Genomic DNA, 14,410 nt, shown 5'->3' on the forward strand with positions numbered 1-14,410 from the left:
TGATTCATTGGATACCTTATTAGGTGCCATTTTTTATTTAATAGTTGTTGAAAAATTGATGTACAGGTGTGTAAGATATATTTTGGTCAATATAGGAGTACTACATCAGGTGGACACCTTGATTTCATACCCCATAATTATACATTCCACCCCACAATGCTGGGGTCAAGAAATAGACAATTTTATCAAAACTGAATGTTTTTAAATAAAAAAAATTAAAGGTGAAAACAAACCAAAGGCGGTCTCCATCTTCATACAATGGAAGTCACTGCAATGTTCCACAATCACAGACAGCTAGTCTGCTGCCTGCATGAATCTCACTATTTCGCCCACAAATGCATCCCTTTCCATGATCAATTCTTTATATATCGTAAGTTCTAAATAATAGACATTGTAATTGTGCTTTTACCGCTTGTCGGTTAGTATCTCAAACTCCTTGAATTCACTAGGATATCTCCAAATTACATATAAAGTCACACGTACAAAAGAATCAAAAATGTTGCTTTGCCCAATGACACATATACATGCTAGAAAAAAAAACACCATTTCCAGTCGTTTACATCCCCAGTAGCTATGGTGTTATGAGCTGATAAAATGTTTGTGCAATTTACACTATGCTTACAATAACTTGAAGCTGCAGGTTTTGGGTTAAGGAAGTAATTGCTTCCATATAGAATGCTCAGAGTATTTTGATACACATATGCAACCTGAGAAAAAGGTTTTTAGATTGTATTGAACACATATAAACACCCTCCTCTTTCAAATCACATATGAATCGCATTGTGCAATTGCAATGCCTAAAATCCGCAGTTTTTGTGGGCAGAGTGCAACATTGTAATCATCATGTAGAAATTGCAGTATCATTCCTCATTCTTTTGTGAAAGCCTGTTGCGCTCCCTGGATAGTGTATGTCAACCACTCCAAGACTACAAAGTTCCATACCTTCACAAACCAGTCATGAACGTGTGGAGGATCTTTATCTTTCCATTGTTTGTCAATAACCACTAACGCCACCATCCATAGAATAATCTGTGCTTTTCGTTTATGTTTGGGCCATTTTCTTTCATCCAAATTAACAATTCCCAACAGGATGTCCTTTATATGAGCCTGAGACCGTTTTCTAAGCCTACAATCAATATGCTTATTGATGTAATTGGCCAATTTGGGACAGTCCAACCATATATGTAGCCAGCTACCTTTACTGTTGCATTCCCTCCAGCATTTGTCGGTACTAATTAGTTTCATTTTATGTAGCCGTCGTAGCCTAGCCTTATACCATGATTCTCTAATCTGTAGGGAACATGTTAATTTAGGAATATCCCTCCATAGTATCTGTCATTCTTCGATAGAAATTGATATTCCCGGTGTCTGCTGCCAGTTCTGAACATACTTCAAACTACCTTCTTGGAGCTCCTCTTGTAAAAGGCGATAAACATTGGAAATAAGAGTTTTCTCTCCTGGGTTTGAAATCAAAAATGTCTCAAATACAGTTAGCATTCTAAGAGCTGCAGCTTTGTTCGGAGGAGCCAACAGCCAATGTCGAACCTGAAAATATTGGTTTCTTATCTTTTTCCGATAACCACAACTCCTTTTTACATTGTTTGAACTTTATAAAGTCCGTGCCCTGAAACATGTACCTGATTTTGTTGCAATTTGTTTCTTTCAATTTAGGAAAGGATCCTTTTTCAAACCTGGTTTGAACTGCGAGTTATTAAATATTGGTTAAAAGGGGGAAGGATATGTAGTAATTTGATATTGTCTTACTGCCCTGTCCCATATATTTTCGACCAGGTTAGTAATCTGGCTGCCATGCATGTCTGTAGGGTGGTCTTGTTTAGGAAGCCAGAGCAACTCCGCGAATTGCCTTTTGCATTCTGGCCCATATTTTCTTGGTCGTTGAGGAGAACCATTCTCTGAACACCTGTAGGTGTGCTGCCTGATAGTATTTAACAACATTAGGAAGTCCCAAGCCCCCCTTGTTTGTTGGAATCATTAATGTTTTCATTGCTACACATGGACTTTTATTGTTCCATATAAATTTCAATATCAAGCCTTGTAACTCACGAAAAAATGTAGTGGTGCCAATATGGGGAGATCCTGAAATAGATATAGCACCTTGGGTAGTATTGACATTTTCACAGCATTTATCCGCCCTGACCAAGCAGCGGCGCCCCCAGAAATCTTTTATAGGGGTGGCCTGATGAAGCCACAGGAAATCTTGGGGTGGCATACCAAAACAAACACATAACTGAATTTCAGGAAATCTATAATGCCGATGTAGTATGTAGTCCAGTTGAAAACTATGTATATATGAGAGTTAAGGTATTGCATATTGATATATTTCCATTTATTTTTTAACAGATGCGCATAGACTAATACCACTACGGTTAACATTTTGAGTTCCACAATCCTGTTTGTGCTATGTAAGGAATATGTGATGTGCATATGCATGTTTGGCAATTTATTGTTCTTCAAACAGAATAGTTGTTCGACTTTGACTTGAAAAGACAAATATACAGCTTTAATTTAAAGGAACACATTGATTGTAAGGAACAAATAATTTACTGAGAACACGCCTACTCAAGTCAAACAATAAGCAGTTCTCATAAGAAGCCAAAATATACTCCAGTAAACCCATCGGAGTGGTCGAAGTGGGCAGGAGCTGTTGGGGGGCAGTGCTCCTGTAGTTTCAAAAAAATAATGTTTTCCGTTTCCTATACTTTTAGTTTAAAAATAAATCCTTCTGGAATGGTTTCTTTTTAAAATAGTGTGGGAAGAAGTTCAATCTTGCACCTCACTGAACATTCCCTTAAACAGTAGGCGCGTTTGTTTGGAGGTTTGGATTGCGCGTGGCAGGGGGGGTGGGTTTGCGGGCAGCAGCGGCAGGCAAGCAGGGAACATAGTTCAACTACTTCAGTCACTGACCGCTAGCATCTGTACTCTATTACGCATCTAAGATAGTGGCAAAAAAGGCCCAAACAGTCATTGACAAATGTGGGCCACTTTTCTTTTTAGGTTCCCTGGCCTTTTTTTGGTCACAGCTTCACCATACGTCAAATACTAAGAATTGCAAATCCTTTAGAGAATAGTAACAGGTTTGATGATTTCTACACCATCAGGTCTTTCAAGTAAGGATCCTTTATATTTAAAAATATAACTCCTATCGCCCAGGTGCAAAAAGTAAGGAAAATGCCCAAGTCGTTTACACGAGAGCCACATTTCACATGCACATTCAAGAGGCATCTCGCCTGACAGCCATACATTCAAAGATTCACATTATTCAGGCATTTAGCAGTGTACAGAAGTATTAAAATTACTTAGACACTTTGCCATGCATACAATATTTAAAGGACTGCTCTAAGCTACTTCAACAAAGCGGTCAATGTTATTTAATTAATGTCCAGATCATTAGGCTGTGGAAGGCAAACCATAATAGCAGATGGCTGTTCTATTAATCCTGCGCCTGCCTCATTATGTCCAACATGCATTTGTCAGGAAATATAAACACCTTTAGTGAATTATTTTTAATGCCACTGATTAAATTCCTATGTTTTTGGTTGTGTTCAAATACTAGAAGAAAGCATCACTCCTGGGTCATCCTTACAAGCTGTTGACATTTAGGGATGTCATTTCACCAAAACGCCAGGGGTAGTGGGAGTGACATCGCACGACCCTTGACTGCTGATGACATCACAGGAAGTGGTGTCATTTGACCACACCCCGAAGTGATATCACAGGAAGCGATGGAACACAACCTTTGACCCCTTGACAAAACAGGAAGTAGCATCACATAGCATTGTTCCTAAGCACACTAAAAAACATATGGTTATGAAATCACTATAATGCAATATGCATTTCATACAACAATGGATCACCATATGTGTCGGTAATATCAATGTTTATAGGCCATTATTACTAAATTACTGTGAATGCAAGCAGACGTCCATGGCCAAACGATAGTGATGTGCTTTTATATAGCACTTACACTTGAGCGCTTTATATAGAACAAATATACATAGAATATCACCCAACCTGTGCTGGTACTCATTTATCGACCTCAGAAGGGTGAAAGGCTGAGTTGAGGTGTTCAAGAACAGACTAAATCAGTGACTCCCCACTGAAGTGTGCCTGAAATAAACCTTTAATGAGTCTAGCAGTTATTGTATAGAATTCCAGACAGACACATTTGTTGGTATTCCTTTTCTTTCTAATATAGGGTCCCTGCTCAAAGTGTTAGACTTGTGGAACCCCAGTTCTTTTTTAAAAAAATTCAAAAATCTGAGGCCTGCACATGAAAGCCAGCCACTCCAGAAGCAACGAGCCACATGGCGCTGGCCACAGCCTAGCACCTTGCATTTTTTTTTAAAAAGGGAGATCACAGGGGTAGCAAGGGAGACCCCTAAATAACGTCCCTGTTGACCTTCTTTCCAGCCAGGGCCCAGCCATATGTGAGTGATAAGTCAGGGTGGGTGCAACACACAGACACTTCAGCTGGCTGGATGTCAACTAGGTCACCACCATCCAACTAGTTAGTCTGTAGAGAAAAAGGTAAATTAGTAAAGTGCTCACTGTGGCGTCTGACAAATGTAACTGCCAACCGTCTTCTTCAGTTGCCAAGTTGTCATCTCTTAACATTCAGTAGCAGAACTGGATAAAGTTCTCATCAACAGAAGACGTGTCACTGAGCACCAACAAAATACCACCAGGCGGTTTCCAAGGCGAGCAGGGGATTGTGGGAGCAGGTGTGGACACTTGGCCTGTAGCAAGCCATGAACGCCACATTAGCGATTACATTTCTATTAAAATAGCGTGATTAGAGTGAAGTAACTCAATTGCTAGTGTGCACTAGGCAAGAATACTAATCTAAAGTTACTATTCTGAACAGCGCTTTGTAAACTAAAGAATGAAAGAGGCAATATATGTTAGTTTAAACAATTAGAAATATGCAAAAGTGGGGTCAGGCGAGCATAACAAGAGCCAAGTGGTAGAATGCTTGGTGTTGGGAAAGGCAAATACATGTAGATTACAGACTACAAGACCAAGGGACTGCTGGCCTAGGGTTAGGATAACATTCTCTAGCTTTAAGGACATGCTTATATTGTTCTACAACTTGTGCTGCATAATTTCCGCTGCTATGCAAAGCACGCCGTACTGAGAAACACCTGCAATAAGAAATGCATGTCACTGAATATAAGTAAATACAGGCAAAATACTAGAGAGAAAGGGCAATGTAGTGAGAGTAACTATGACAACCCGATCACCGGCAGATGGATTATGAAACCACAACGGGCTTTCCAACAAACTACGGTTAGCATTTCATCACACACATTGCTTGCTGTCTAAGAAGCAAGAGGGGGCACATAATAGCACGATAAGGGGCCCCCACCTGCCACGGTCGGACATGAAGCCCAACCACAAAAAGGCCACTGGAGTACAACACGAGAATCCCACAGTAACCCATATAAGTGTATGACAAGAAACTAAAGGTTAGTTATTACCGGTTCCTGGCAAACAGCATTTCTGCTGGGGGCTCAGTAGGAAAAGTGTGTAAATCACTTCCTTAAACAGACGCATCTCAGACGTAGTCAACGGCCCAAAAGCTTACCTCAGCTCCTGCTGGTGGTATCTCAGCCCTGGATGGAATTGAAACCCGGAAATAAACACAGCCTGTCCTGGACGCACGAGTCAAAGAAAAAATGCTGTGTTTATTCCTGGGTCCTTCCTGACTCCAGTCCATCCTGGGTGGTGGGCCGCGGGCCTCTGGCCTCGGCAAAAAAGCAAATGTTTTTTCTCGTACTGAACTGCCCATGTTATTGTCCATGCACAGTTCAATGCGAAAAAAAGTATATCTTTTTTTTTCTTGCAGGGTGGCCAATGGGGGGGGGGCAGCATTTTTATAAGGGTGGCCGTGGCCCCCCTTGGCCACCCCTTGATTGCACCCCTGTAACCAAGATATCGTAAGTGGGCCCCAACGCATCAGTAAACGTCAAAGTTCTTTACGAATAGGGAGAAAGTTTACTTTATATATTGATTGTAACTAATTGGTTAAATACACTCTTAATAATCAAATTTTATCTTTTCCCCATGCAAATTTAATGTTTACAGATACCTGAGCTACTTGGGACGGCGTGATAGATACATTCAATATTTCGGATTTAGTAATGTTTATTTTTAGGCCCGCTACCTTACCAAATTCTTCCAGTGCCCGTGTGAGCCCTATCAGTGATTTAACCGGGTCAGTAACCATAATCAACATATCATCAGCGTATGCCATTATTTTGTGGTTTTCTCTGCCGAAAGCTATCCCTTGAATTTGATCTGTTTGTCTAAGTTTTGTTAAACAGGGTTCCAAATGTATTGCATACAAAAGAGGGGATAGTTGGCATCCCTGCTTCATTCCCTGATATAGTGTGATCGGGGTAGATGTCCAACCATTTATTGATAACCTTATCTTGGGGTCAATTTAATTCACGGGTATCATATTCCTGAATTTAGGACTTAATCCCATAGCCTTTAGAATTTGAAACAGGAATGACCACTCCACCCTGTCAAATGCTTCCTCAGCATCTAATGATAAGAACATTGCTGGTTGTCACTTCTTGCTCGTTTTTTCGATTTAGTGACATACCTTTCTAGCAGTATCATTGGTTTGTCAATGTTTAATAAAAACTGATTGATCAGGGTGGATTAATGAGGGTAAAATATCTACTAATCTATTAGCAAGGATTTTTGTGTACATTTTTGTGTCGAGGGCGATAGGGTGATATGATACACATATTTTGGGTTCTTTATTAGGTTTTGGAAAGAGGATGATTTTGGCTTCCTCCATAGAAGGCGTTATATGTTCGGTTTCTTTGAATGAATTATATAATTTTACCAGTCTTGGGGCCAGTAACGAATTATACGTTTTATAAAATGGGGTGGAGTATCTGTCCTGGCCTGGAGCTTTATTAATAGGGAGACTTCAATAGTTATGTCTTGTTCCAAATATTCACATACCTGAGATGTAACAGTTGGGAGCTTAATTGAGCGTAAATATGTTGTTTGGGTTATGGTGTCGGGATTATCTGATTGCTATAAAGTGGAGTAAATCTCCACACATTGTGTGAGTATCTGTGGGGTTGTTGTAATTAGTTACCTGTGAATACCTTTTACGCCTCAAATTGTACATGATGCCTGACTTTGCCTTCACTGTCTGGCCAACAAACGGTCAGCTTTATTATCTTTTATATCATATTTTTGTTTTGCATATAATAAACCTTGTTCTGCTTTCGATGTTAGCATAAGATGTAGTCTCCACCTCATGTTTCTATATGCTTTTTTTATAGCTAGTCCCCCGTCCGTTTCCATTCTTTTCATTATTTGCTTCAATTCACTCTCTAGTTGGGACTCATTGGCCGCACGTTGTTTATGTTTACGAGCTGCCTCCGATATAACTTCCCAGCGAAATGTAGCCTTAAAAGCGTCCCATGGTGTATTTATCGCTATCTAGCCTGTATCATTTAACTCAAAAAAATCCTCAGTCTTTCCTCCCAATTTCTCCCTCACTACTGAATCTGGAAAAAGTTTCATGGGGCAAGCCCAGGACCATATCCCCGGTGTTGTTCCTGGAAAGAGAAACTCCAATTCCAGGGGGGAGTGATCGGACAATGCAATCGGATGAATCTCTATTTTTGTAATGTAGCCATGCACGAGAATGATTTATGGACATGGGGGTAATGTGTATATCCTTTCTCTATCCCTTTCAGTGATGCCCATGCATTGGAGATCACTAACTGCTCAACTTTCATTCGTAACCCATGTGAGGGAGGGGAATGTCAGAATTGGGTTCTCAGACTTCTGTCCCTACGTAGGTCCCAGACTATATTAAAATCTCTGAATATCAGCCATTCTCCTACCATAAATGTTTACACTTCTGCTAATGTCTTCCTCAGGAACCCATCCTGACCAGTATTTGGTACATAGGTTGATGCTAGGGCTATCATTGTTGATTCAAATTCAGCTATGATAAATAAATAGCGGCCTTCTCTCTCCGCCTTAGTGTTGATTATTTTGAATTGTGCCCCCGTCCTGATTGCGATTAAACACCAGCCGTTTTCTTCTTAGCAAAACCTTGAATAATAGTGGGATAATGTTGTATATAAAGTCAGGATTTGTTCTGCTGTCTTATGTGGGTTTCATGCAAACCTAATAGATGCAGTGTTAGAAATCCCTCTAATTTCTTTTGTTTCACTGTTGTGTTTAGCCCCTGAATATTAAGAGATATACACTTCAATGTGTTGGCTCTTTAATGTTATATTTGTATACATTGACCAATTCCTAGACCTCGAACCATAGTCCTGCTTCCATAAACAAATGCAGCTTTCCCCTCGCTTCTCCCCAAGCTTTGCACCCATCCCCCCTACTTTTGTAACTCCAATTCCAAAACTCCCATTCCTTTCCCTCCACCTACTCTGGTGTGACCCATAGTACCTAGAGTGCTGTCGATCATCTCTCCTTCTCCGTGAATTACCACTTCCTCCAGAGTTCCCATAAGGTATCCTAAAACCCTCTTCACCTCCACTCCTTTAATTCCAAGTCAGAATGTCCTGTCCAGAGCCTTCCATTTCGTAAAATGCTTGGCACAATGCTTAAAAGGTCCCCTTCTTTACTCTCGGTTGCTGTCACTTTTTAGATGTGTGCTGCACGCCTTTACGGCGAGGGTTCCAATGGTTCCAGCTTGATCCTTTGTGTTGTGTGCTTGCTGTGTCTCTGCTTAGTCTTTCATGTGATTTTGCAGATGTTGGGGCACCCGGTTCTAGCTGATGACTCTGAACAGTGTCACATTCATCTTCATCAATTTTCAAGAGTTCAATGCCTTCTTCATGGGAGGTAATCCTATGGTGTCTCCCATCTATTGCAAATGTTACGCCAAATGGGAATCTCCACCTATCCTTTACCTTTCTACATTGCAGCGTTTTTACTACGATTTGCATTTCTCTGCGCTTTTGAAGTGTGAGTGGGAATGATCCTGATATAACTGTATATCTGAGCCATTATATGTAATCGGGTCTGTTTGTCTTGCTGACCTCAAGATGTGTCCCTTTTGTGGATAGTCCTCACGCGATGCCAAAACGTTCCTAGGGCGCATACCAGGATCTGATCTCTTCGGGCCTACCTTGTGGACGTGGTCTAAAGGTATGTTCTCTTCTTCATTGTTACCCAATAGCTCTTTAAATATAGAAATTATTGCATCTTTTAAATCTGGGTCACTGACTGATTCCGAGAGATTTCTAACTCGAAAGTTCGACCTGCAAGACCTGTTTTCTAAACCTTTGCAGTGTATCTCGAGGTTATGAGTTGATCTCGCCAAATGTTCCATCAGTTCCTCAGATTGTCTGTTGTCCTGGGTCAATTCTTGGGTCACCCTTTTGTTTGTATTTGTGCGTTCACACAGATCTGTTAGATCTTTCCTGAAATCGGTGATCATTTGCTTAATCTCCGATGTAAATGCAGTGAATTGCGTTTGAAATGTCGCTGTAAATGAGTTCTGAAACTCTTGGAAACTCTTCTCGAAATCTTCTTTTGCTCCTGCGATTGCTACTGGAGCGTCCGTAGGTCGGTAGTAGTATTAGGTTGTTAGGACCTGGATGTTCTAGCCCAAATATCCTGTAATGGGCTTTCCTTAATTATTTGAGATGTGGAGCAACCAGCCAAAGCAACTTTCTTTTTTGTGCCCGGCATAGGGCGCTTACTGCAGTGGGGAGTCCCCCGATCTGGAAGACTTGTAGCAGATCCTGTAAAGGTAAGCAGTGGCGCCAGGCTCTAGTGGATATGGCAAGTGCACAACCTTATGTTGCAGACTCTACTCTGCAATTGACGCTTAATCCGGTTCCCCAGGTATGTTACAGCACATATAGCTTCGGCTAGCCCAGTGTCTGCAGGTATGGTTGCAATATGTTGGTATATAAGGAAATAATAGTCCATTGACTATAGAGTATCGCTGTAGTGAAGCAGTCCGGGTTTGTATAGTGTTCATAGCATAGGCTGAAGCTTCAGATTTGGCCTTAGGTGTTTACTTCAGTGGAAGCCAAACTTATAACGTTCCTCTGCAATAAAGCCCTCACAGGGCAAGGCCACAGTGTTGAGCGACGCAGGTCCACAGGAGAGGCTGCCCAATTATACGTAGCACTCTTTGCTACGTCCATGCTTCCGTGCCTATAAGAAATGAGGTACACACACTCTGTGGCAAAGCCCTCGCTGGACAAGGCTGCAGTGTTGAGTGATGCAGGTGGTTGGTGGTGATGGGGTAGCAGCGTAGATAGTGAGTGCGGATGACCTCACCCTTCTGTCTGCGACCACAAGGTAAGAAAGTGCAGGGAGAGTTAACTTGCTACACTCCATGCAGCCCCCCTGACCGGGTGCCCTTCTCACTCTTGCACACGCGTTGTCTTTTCCACTGCAACCTGTCCTCACCCCCCCCCTGCCTACTTGCACCCACTCGCACCCCAGGTTGTGTGCGCTCCCTCGCAATCTAGGCCACGTGTGCTCCCTCGTATCTTAGGCTGTGTCCACTCCCTCGCAACTCTAGGCAACTCTCGGCCATGTGCGCTACCTCGCATCTTAGGCTGCATGCGGTCCCTCACAACTCTAGGCCACATGCACCCCCTCTTACTTAGGTTGCATTCGCTCCCTCGCATTTTAGGCTGCGTGTGCTCCCCCGCAACTCTAGGCTGCATGCCCCCCTCTTACTTAGGCCACGTTCACCCCCTATGCTTTTTTGATCACACCGCCCCCTCGCAACTTAGGCCATGTGTGCTCTCTCTCTGTACTCGGCCGCACGCACCCCTCCTCCTCTCAGCCGCTGTGCTCCCCTGATCTTTTGTGTACTGATCTTGATGTTTTGTTCTCCATGGTTGTTGGCCTACATTCATTGCCTCCATTCCTGCTGTGTTCACTCTTTAACTTCTAGGTTCCTTTGGTCATTGTTCTGTTCTTGTTCTGTTCTTATGCTCATTCTTTACTTCTAGGTTAATTTGGTGATTGTTTTGTTCTTGTCGTTTTTGCTTCTCCAGGGTTGTTTGCTTACATTGTACTGCCTGCATCCCTGCTGTTTTCATTCTTTGTTGTGTACTGTTGTATCTTTTGTGTACTGTTCTTGACGTTTTGTTCTCCACGGTTGTTGGCCTACATTAATTGCCTGCATTCCTGCTGTGTTCACTCTTTAACTTCTAGGTTCCTTTGGCGATTGTTCTGTTCTTGTTATGCTGTTGTGTTCATTCTTGCCATTTTTGTTTCTCCAGGGTTCTTTGCTTACATTGTACTGCCTGTATCCCTGCTGTTTTTCATTCTTTACTTTATGTTCCTTCTGTGATTGACTTTTGTCTATGTATTGCTTCTGATTTCTCTCCATTGTTCTCTCTTCTGTTTGCCCCTCCTCCTTCTGTGTCACCCCCCTTAGTGTTTCCCCCCACCTGCCTGTTTCCCAGAGCGCCCCATTCCCTGCTTGAGCTCCCCCACCTCCCTTCTGCCCCCCTCTTCCTCTCTGCACCCTCTATGGTGCTCTATGTCTCACCTATCTCCTGCTTTTCTATTGACTATCCTATCCCTCTCACTAGGTCTGACAGGAAGAAGCTCAAAAGGGACATCCTGGTCTCCAAGCCTCCAGATCTTTGATACCTACACCAGTGCTTACTCCAGACAGACCCCTACCAACATCCTCTTTGTCATTCCCTCTCCAGACCTATGGACCCCCATATGGTCTCTGTTCTCTCTCCTTTTTCCTCTTCGTCCCATTAATGATGGCACCCGGTGGGAGGCCCTCTTGGCCCCCTTCCACTCCTCCAAGACCATCATTAATGTCTACCTAAATGGTGCAGTCTTAGTCCAAGACCCTCAGGCCAACTTACTCCTTTTTGATAGACACTTCCTGCACCTTATCAACTTCCTTTCTTCTCCTGTTGTCCCTTCTTTCCCCTCTCTGGCTCCTCTGCCGCCTCCATCCTCTGCCACCTCTACAGCTACCTCTGCTACTTCTCTGGCCACCCTGTTGCATCCTTCCTCTGCCACCATCTGGCACCCATTTCCTCCTGCATGGCTACTTTGCCTTCTCCACCTTCCTCCTCTGCCCATTCTCGGGCACCTTCTCCTCCTTCCTCTGCTCCCCATCCTCGGGCTACTGCAACACTTCCACAGGGTGTACCTCTGACCTTTACCCCTCTACTGAAGTCCCTCAAAGGGGGCAACCTGCTCCACATTGCTACTCTCAACTCTCGCTCAGCTGTCAAACACTCCTCTGACTTCTCCTCCTTTCCCTTGTTCACCCCAGGCAATGTTTCTAGACAAGTCCAATGTATGAAAGTCCCATCAAAATAGGGTCTCATGTGTTCATCCAGAAACATCAAGGACCACATTGACACCCTTGCTCCAGCCATGGCCAATTTCTGCAATCACTCCTTTGCCACTGGAACCTTCCCTTCCCCCCTTAAGCACTCCATTGTGCACCCCTCCTAGAGAAGCCCTCTACCAATCCTTCCTCTCTGGATAACTATTGCTCGATCTCCATCACTCCTTTCCTGGGCAAAATCTTTGAAACACTGGCCATCTCCCAGCTTAATCAGCATACTAAATCTGTTGGTTGTCTCCACGACCACCAGTCTTGCTTCAGAGCTGCCTGAAGCACAGAGACCTGCTCTTTAACTTTGATTCTAACCTTCCCACTATCCTCATTCTCCTCGATCTCTCTTCTGCTTTTCAAATGGTCAACCATGTCATCCTGCTCAATCGCCTCCGTGATAACCTGGGTATGACTTATCAGGCTCTGGCCTGGCGGACCTCCTTTCTCACTGACCGACCTGCTCAGGTCCAACTTGGGCCTTTCCTCTCTTCTATCTCTCTCTCTACTTGTGGTGTTCCCCAGGGGTCTAACCTTTCTCCCTGGCTTTTCAACCAATACCTGGCACCTCTTGCCCACCACATTGCTGCCTTTGCTCCATCTTTCAGTGTTATGCGGATGATACCCAGCTCTCTTTCAAGCTGCCCTCGGCCACCTCTTCTGCTTCTCTCATTCGAGACTGTCTGGCCGCAATTCAGGAATGGTTTGCCACCAATGATCTCTGCCTTAATGCCAGAAAGACTGAGATCCTCCTCATCGGAACACCAGCTCCCTCTTTTCTTCTCTCTCTCTGGCCACCCACTCTGGACCCTCTTCCTGCTCCTACGCTTGAGGCTAGGAGCCTTGTGGTCATCTTTGAATCCACTCTCTCCTTCTCTCCTCACATCTCTGACATCTCTAAGAAGTCAAAATATAAGCTGCACCTCCTCAGAGGTACCTATGGACTTCATAAACTGGGAATCCGCCATACCGCCACTTGTAATCTGACGGTAATTCCACCAGACTAAGTGGTGGTAAAAGTAAATCCATTTGGTGCTATCTTGCCAGATTTACTGCTGAGATACCACCAAACCTGTAATGTAGCTGATCTGTTGCAAGTGGGGAGGCAAACAGAAACAAATGTCTGCAGAAGATGCACCACCACCTCATGAAGTTAAAAAAAGTGGTGAATTCATAACTCATTTTGTATTTCTGTTATCTAAGAGGAACTATAATTTATGAAAAAAGTAATATTTTTGGAGAACAATAATACCTTTCTAGAAATCACCACTGTGTCTGGTATGTTTAACTGTGATGTCTTATTAACCTTCATAATCTCTGCAAATATGAATGTCTATGGTTGTTACACTGGCATCCTTAAATGTGACCTGTGCAGTTTTTTTTTACTAGCGTATATATGTTTCCACCTTGAATTGGACCAGTTGTGGCCTGTATGCAACTTTTGAATCTGGAGTATATATGTTTCTTCTTTAATCTGGAGAGAAATGCAAAAGTTGAATAATTGCAGTAACTTTCATTGGCAAAGAGTTGAAGATATTCTAAAATGTGATATCCTTTCAATGCAAAGTCTTAGGTCAACATTTAGTAAACCTTCTTTATTTTTCCATAATTCTTTAAATGGCTTCTGAATTACAACAAAAAATTGAATATATAATTTAGATTAAAATTGAAAACACTGCATGTTGAATGCTAGTAAATATACAATATCACTTGTCTGTAGCACATATGGATGATGTGCATGAAACCAAACGTAATTGGTATATCAATTTACACCAAATAAATCCTTTTGCCTTAAGACAAACCAAAAATTGCACAATACAAACTTGCATGTAATATCCAATGAAAACCCACACTTACAATGGCTCAAAGTTTGAAATATAATTCACATGGCCCTTTTCCTGCGTGCTCAAATGCCACAGATTTCTAAACATGTAATTCAATAATTATTCATTTGGTAACCTACCATGCTTTGCAGTGTATATCCGTTTTTCTTGTAAATATTCGGTCACACCATATTGTTAAACTTCATCTCAGACA

At 42.6% G+C, this 14,410-nt stretch overlaps 1 protein-coding gene and 1 non-coding gene across 4 annotated transcripts in view; one reads left to right on the forward strand and one right to left on the reverse strand.

Annotated features, from left to right (window-relative positions):
- SLC16A12 (solute carrier family 16 member 12) overlaps positions 1-14,410 on the forward strand; it is an 867,838-nt gene that overhangs the window by 540,330 nt on the left and 313,098 nt on the right. The window lies entirely within an intron of this gene.
- Positions 4,602-4,673, reverse strand: LOC138475006 (small nucleolar RNA SNORD38). Its single transcript, XR_011269209.1, has one exon. It is a non-coding gene; the product is annotated as a small nucleolar RNA SNORD38 (small nucleolar RNA).

Source organism: Ambystoma mexicanum, chromosome 8, assembly GCF_040938575.1.
Source record: "Ambystoma mexicanum isolate Mex_15411 chromosome 8, UKY_AmexF1_1, whole genome shotgun sequence".
NCBI classification, from domain to species: Eukaryota; Metazoa; Chordata; class Amphibia; order Caudata; family Ambystomatidae; genus Ambystoma; species Ambystoma mexicanum.